Source organism: Bidens hawaiensis, unplaced genomic scaffold (assembly GCF_021521415.1).
Source record: "Bidens hawaiensis isolate Kalapana, Puna unplaced genomic scaffold, B.hawaiensis_p1.1 tig00033935_1, whole genome shotgun sequence".
NCBI classification, from domain to species: domain Eukaryota; kingdom Viridiplantae; phylum Streptophyta; class Magnoliopsida; order Asterales; family Asteraceae; genus Bidens; species Bidens hawaiensis.
In genome coordinates this window covers 201501-207468 of record NW_027495858.1, presented here as the reverse complement: position 1 = coordinate 207468, position 5968 = coordinate 201501, and the positions used below count along the sequence as shown (strand labels likewise).

The following is a 5968-nucleotide window of genomic DNA, read 5'->3' as shown; positions in this document are numbered from 1 at the left end:
GGTTTGTGCCCACCATGCAAGTACCTTCTTCATGTTTTAATTCACTGTATGAGTGGTCGTCGGGGTGGATTTGATGAATGTAGAAGTAGTATACAGTCAGCTTTTGTTGCTCTTATTCTCAACAAGCAGTTTAACTACTCTGAGTTAGTTTATGATCATCTGCAAGAGCAAGTTCAGCAAACACTTCAAAAGAAGAAGTTTTTAATGTATCCTCTCTTTCTACAACTGATTATTCAAGACTTGATTCCCAATTTAGTCATTGATCAAACTCAAGTAAATGATGAGCTTCCTATGGAACATATAAAAGCTGATACAGTACATAGGATGTTGGTGTATAGAAAGGAGAAGCCAAAGGATAAACGAATGATTCGTCATATAATTAATCCTAATTATGAATGTCCTCCTAATGAACGTTGGATCCACGACGACTCGGATTCTGAGCGTGAAGGGGGAGAAGGTGGGAACGATGATGATGGAAATGATGCTGATGGTGGAGCTGCTGATGTTTCCTTTCAAGAACAACAAGAGGCAGTAAATGCTGCTTTAGCTGCCACCATTGCAGCTCAACAAGAACGGAAGAGGAAAGGGAAAGCGGTGGCAACTGGTGAGCCATCGAAGAAGAGACGTGTTTCAGCGGGGGCTGGGGTAATTATTGGTGTTCCACCACCACATCAATCAACGCCTCAACGCTCGGTAGTGCCGCCTACTACTAGCACTCTGATGCTTACATTGACAACGACGTTGGTGTCCCATGAAAGGCTTGGTTTAATCCCTCAAATGGCGTTATCTGAAATACCAAGGCCTCCTGCTACATTATCTACTGTCCCTTCAACACCATCCATGAGGCCTCCCCGTCCTCCTCCTCCTACCAGTGATGTTTCTTTTCTGAGAATCACTAGGCCTCAAGGACCTATTCAACCTGTTCATCCATCACTATACAACATGCCACCAAACCGTCAGACTGAGATGCTGTTGAATCTTCACCACCTTTATGAAAACCAAATGGCAGCTGACCGTCAGAATCAAGAACGTCTTATGGAGAATCAATGACGGATGATGAGTTATATCTCATTTTGTCAAAAGGAGACTAAAGCGCTGCGGGCGATTGTTGAGTCTCAGGGGGTGAAGATGAAAGAACAAGAAGAGTTGATCTTACAGTTGATTTGCAAAGAAGATGCCCTAAAGAAACTCAAAGATGATGATCAAGATCCTGATGAGTCTGGTGCAGGAGGTGAGCCTAAACAATCGCACGGCTCATCTTCCGGTGCTGGTACTAGTGGTGGTGAAGACTCGAGCAAACAGATTATTATATATCAAGATCCAACTGCTGCTAAGCCAATTGAGATGATTGCGGCTAATACTGTGATATTTGTGGATGGATCGGGGGTGGTTAAAAGTGTGGTGAACAGGGATGAGATAGAGGTTGGAGAGTTTGTAGAGAGGTCTCTGACACGAGAGCAGATTTCCATACTGCTAGGCTTGAATGACGAACAGTTGACTGCTTTAGAGACTGAGCCTGATGTCAAAGTGGTGAATGAGGATGGTATATCGGATGATCCGTCAATTCAGATGAATACGGACTTTCTTTATGAAGATGAGGATGTTGAGATGGAAGATGTAACTGCTGAGGAGTATCCGGACTTGTTTCAACACACGAACGTTGATCAAGGTGCTCCGGTATTTCATAAAGAAGTAATTAAAGAAGCAGAAGACCATCTTGATAAGAAGTCCAAAGGAAAGAGTTTTTATCCTGGTTCGCCTTATGATCCGTCCGTTGAGGAGATTCTGAGCTGGTTCAGATTTAAAGCTGCGGGTAAGATTATTCAGGAACATCGTTATGTAGATCAGGAATGAAAAGACACAGATGCAGCTTGGGTCAGAGCAAATCAAGTGACCTCCTTTAAGACTGTTTCTAAGGTACATGGTGATATTGTCTCATGGCTTTATGATTCTGAGCTTAAAGTATGTATAGTCAAATGGGAGAAGAGAATCCAGTACTACAAAACGATTATGGATGTTCTTACTTTACCGCGGTGGGATGTTCGTACCCTCGCGAGACGTCCATTTATCAATCGTGGAGGTTACCGAACAGCTGAGTGGTTTCATCAACACTTACTGTTCGAGGTCAATCATGGCTTCTAGTTCTTCAAGCCCCAGGTCCCGAGACGTAAGCGTATTGATGAGATTTACCCTAGGACTGGCTGGAGGAAACTTGTCCTAAAGGTGAAGCCACCAAAGACGAAGAAGCAGGTTCCTGTGAAGACGATGCCTCAACAGATGCATCTCTCGTTCAACCGCTGGTACTATGACAATCGTACTGGCGAGGCCGTAATTGTTCTTGGTAGAGGACTGAAGACTGAGCTCATCAAGATAATCGACCCGATGTGGTTGGTTAATTTATCAGAGACAGACAATGACGTGGACCACAGGAAACAGATTTTGTTCGAGCGCCATGAAGACTACGACCTAGCTATGCAATTCGAACGCGTTGTGCGTGTTTGTCATGATAATGGAATTCATAGTTGCAGAGACTGGCAGTCCAAGAGCTTCAAGTAGTTTAAAGACAAATAGCTCAAGACGAGGGGGTGTCTGTTAGTGCACGGTTTTGCGTCTTGAGTCTTTGTAATTATCGTTAACGGTTTTGTTTTATATTTAATGTAATAATTAGTTTAATTATTATCTAGTTCGTTAGATGTATGGTCAAGTTCGCTAGGGGATGTTAGCGAACTAAGACTTAAGCTTATTCCCTCTTGATTCGTTAGGGCGTGTTTCATCACATTAATGTATGTAACGAAGTAGCGTCTGGTTCGCTAGGGGATGTTAGCGAACCAGACCTATCTTCTATATATAGTGAACACTGTTCACGCTTAATTTTAGTTTTTGAGAAGTTAATTAACGAAACACTGTCCCGATTCTCTCTCAATCTTCATCCTAAAATTACACGAATACTAATATATACATACTGATAGTATATACACCTATAACACTGAATCGAAGTTAATTATGAGCTAGATCTATTGTTAATGTATCAATCGGTTTAACACAGATCCGAGATCTGTTAATTGTTATTAGATTGATAATCTATCCGGGTTCCAACAATAAATATGCACACACTTTCATAGTACTCCAAGGTATCCTTACCTTAAAACGCAAAAACATTAGTTTTTATTGTGTTTTATGGGTCACAAGCTTAACTTGGATCCCGTTGTTTCAAATCTCCTTAAAGATTGTCTCATATGAGATGACCACTTTAAGTAGTCGAATGCGAGCGTTCCACTCGCCATCCTAATTTTCGGTGTTAAAACAATAGGACTACGGTGATTTCGTGGACTAGTGTTTTGGCATGACATTGTATCTCGATTTATTGTGTTATCATTGTTATTTGAGTCTAAAACATGAAAAAGTCGTGGTGATTACGTGCACATATTTAGACTCCAACATAGTAGTTTTTAAAAAGGTTTTCAGTGTCGAAATATCAAGTCATGGTGGTTCATGCGCGATTTTTCCCACCTTTAAATCTTAAAACATTATTATTATGTTTCAAAATTTAAACCATTTTCCCTTTGTTTTATTATAAATCTTTATCACAAGTCTTCATTTATAAAGCTAATTTTCTTTTATGTTAATAATTTTTTTATATCTCGATTTTATATGGTAAAGTTTTACACTAATTTTCTCATTTTGATTTCACAAGGATTTTTATTGCAAATTTCGTTCATTAAAAATCTCTTCGATATAAGTTAAAAAAATATAATAATAATAACTATATGTATATATATAGTTTGATCTATTTATGATTATTTTTAATATGCCATTTATTTTCATTAAGACTATTTACAAAACAAAAATCTTATCATATAAATTTCATCATATAAAGAAGGTTTTATGATAAATTTCACCTCAAGTTTTCAAGTAAATTTTTTATTGAATAAACCTTAAATTGTCTTTAAAGTCCTTGTACAAAATTTTATAAAATTTTATTTTTATAACTATTTTGTTTATTTTGTACGATCACTTCAAAAATTTAAATTACTTAAACTTCTCATGACATTTTTTTTATTATACTACATTATATAATACACGCGGTAGAATTCTCATTACCTAAAATCTATTTTACAACAACTTTCATTATGCATTTTTGCTTCATTATAAATCTTCACCAATAAAACTTGCATGTTATGGTACAACTCGTTTTAAATTTCTTATGGTAGTTTCGCTTTGATTTTTTCAAGAAAATTCGCAAACTTATAGTTTGTAACTTTCTTGAAATCCTCACGCAAAATTTCATAGAAATTTTATTTTAAAGACAAAAAAAAATCGTTTACTTGTGATTTCTTGATTTACAATGCCGGTCATTTTAACTTACCATGATATTCTTCGTTACACGATATCAAATAACGAACTTGGTTAAAAAAAGGGATTTCATCTCGCAACTTTATATTTCTAAAACGACACTCACCATTAAATATTGAGACCTCATAACAAATTTTGACATTCAATTTACGAATTTTAAACTTCCTCATATGCAATAATTAAATAAATTTATTTTAATCTTTATAAAAAAAATTTGTATGATTCACATGCTCGGATCTCAAAAAAATTCATTTTTTATAAAATATATATTCATATATATATATATATATATATTAACATGTAATTTTAATTATCAAAATTTTCATGGACATTTCAAACATAATTTATAAATTATGATATTTTCAATTTAATACATACTATTAGTCAAAATTTCCCTAAACGCAACCACAAGTTTCCAAACACCCGTATCCCATCTCAAACTACTGCCTTAAATCGAATAAAAAAAATATATTGGAATAAACGAAATAGGTAAAAAAACTCCCTCGATGGTCATACAAATTAATCAACGAGTTGGAGCAATATTTTATAAAACGACGAAAAGAACAAGTCATAATGCAAGGGCTGGATCACCAGCTTCGAACAAGAAAATTTAAACATATAGCATTTGACTTATTCAAATCCAGATCATGAATGTTTGGAATCCATATTATGCAAGGAGACATTGCTTTTGCTAATTCGAAATGAAGGGTTATATATAAAGTAGGTCTTCATCTTCAGGCATCATATTCATAGTTAGCGCATTCATGCTAGTTAGCAGTTCTGACTCCATGTCGAACTTATTCCAAGAGAGCTCGAATCGAATCGGTATTGCTATCCGAGCTCTCTTATTGAATTGCTCATTGAATGAGCATTCTCAATATTATGCCTTGAAGAGGACTCGAACCTCCACGCTCTTTAGCACGAGATTTTGAGTCTCGCGTGTCTACCATTTCACCACCAAGGCATCTTGAAAGTGAATCGTATTCCATGAATATGATCCTTACACTTCAAAAGTTTTCCCGCGCACTCAAATCTCTCCTCAATATGAACGAACTAAACATACAAAAGTATACCCTCATCTACCCAAACCCCATGCAAGTCCAAGATATACAAAAATCAACCCAACAAAAGGCCCTAACTATCGACACTTCTACGCCACGAAAACCTATCAAACTCACCATCCTAATGCTTCAAGGATACCGACAAACACACTCACGAATACTTGAAACATATACAAACCAAAGTTTACCCAACTATGACTCAAATCGTTCGACCCATGCTATGTCAATTCACCTAAACATATCGCCACACCGTTCACATCCAACTATTGAGTTTGATATCAAAATAGAAACCCAAACACTCCTTACTAAATACATGTATAAACTGAATCTAAACCCAAAACTAGTCAAGGTCGACTTACCCAACCCATCAACTTACCCGAACTCAAATAAGCAAACATCATCCTAATAGCCCAACCACTACTCACACAAATCATCCAAGCTTAACCCACTCAAAAGACCTAAACCAAACAAACCCCATCGATTTAACTTAAGAAAACTCAACTACCCAAGCCGACCTAAACACTCTCACCTACTACTAAAATTTCCAACCCATT

At 36.7% G+C, this 5968-nt stretch overlaps 1 non-coding gene across 1 annotated transcript; it reads right to left on the bottom strand.

Moving 5' to 3' along the window:
• Positions 1–5236: 5236 nt before the first annotated feature.
• TRNAL-CAA (transfer RNA leucine (anticodon CAA)) lies at positions 5237–5317 on the bottom strand. Its single transcript has one exon. It is a non-coding gene; the product is annotated as a tRNA-Leu (tRNA).
• Positions 5318–5968: the final 651 nt, after the last annotated feature.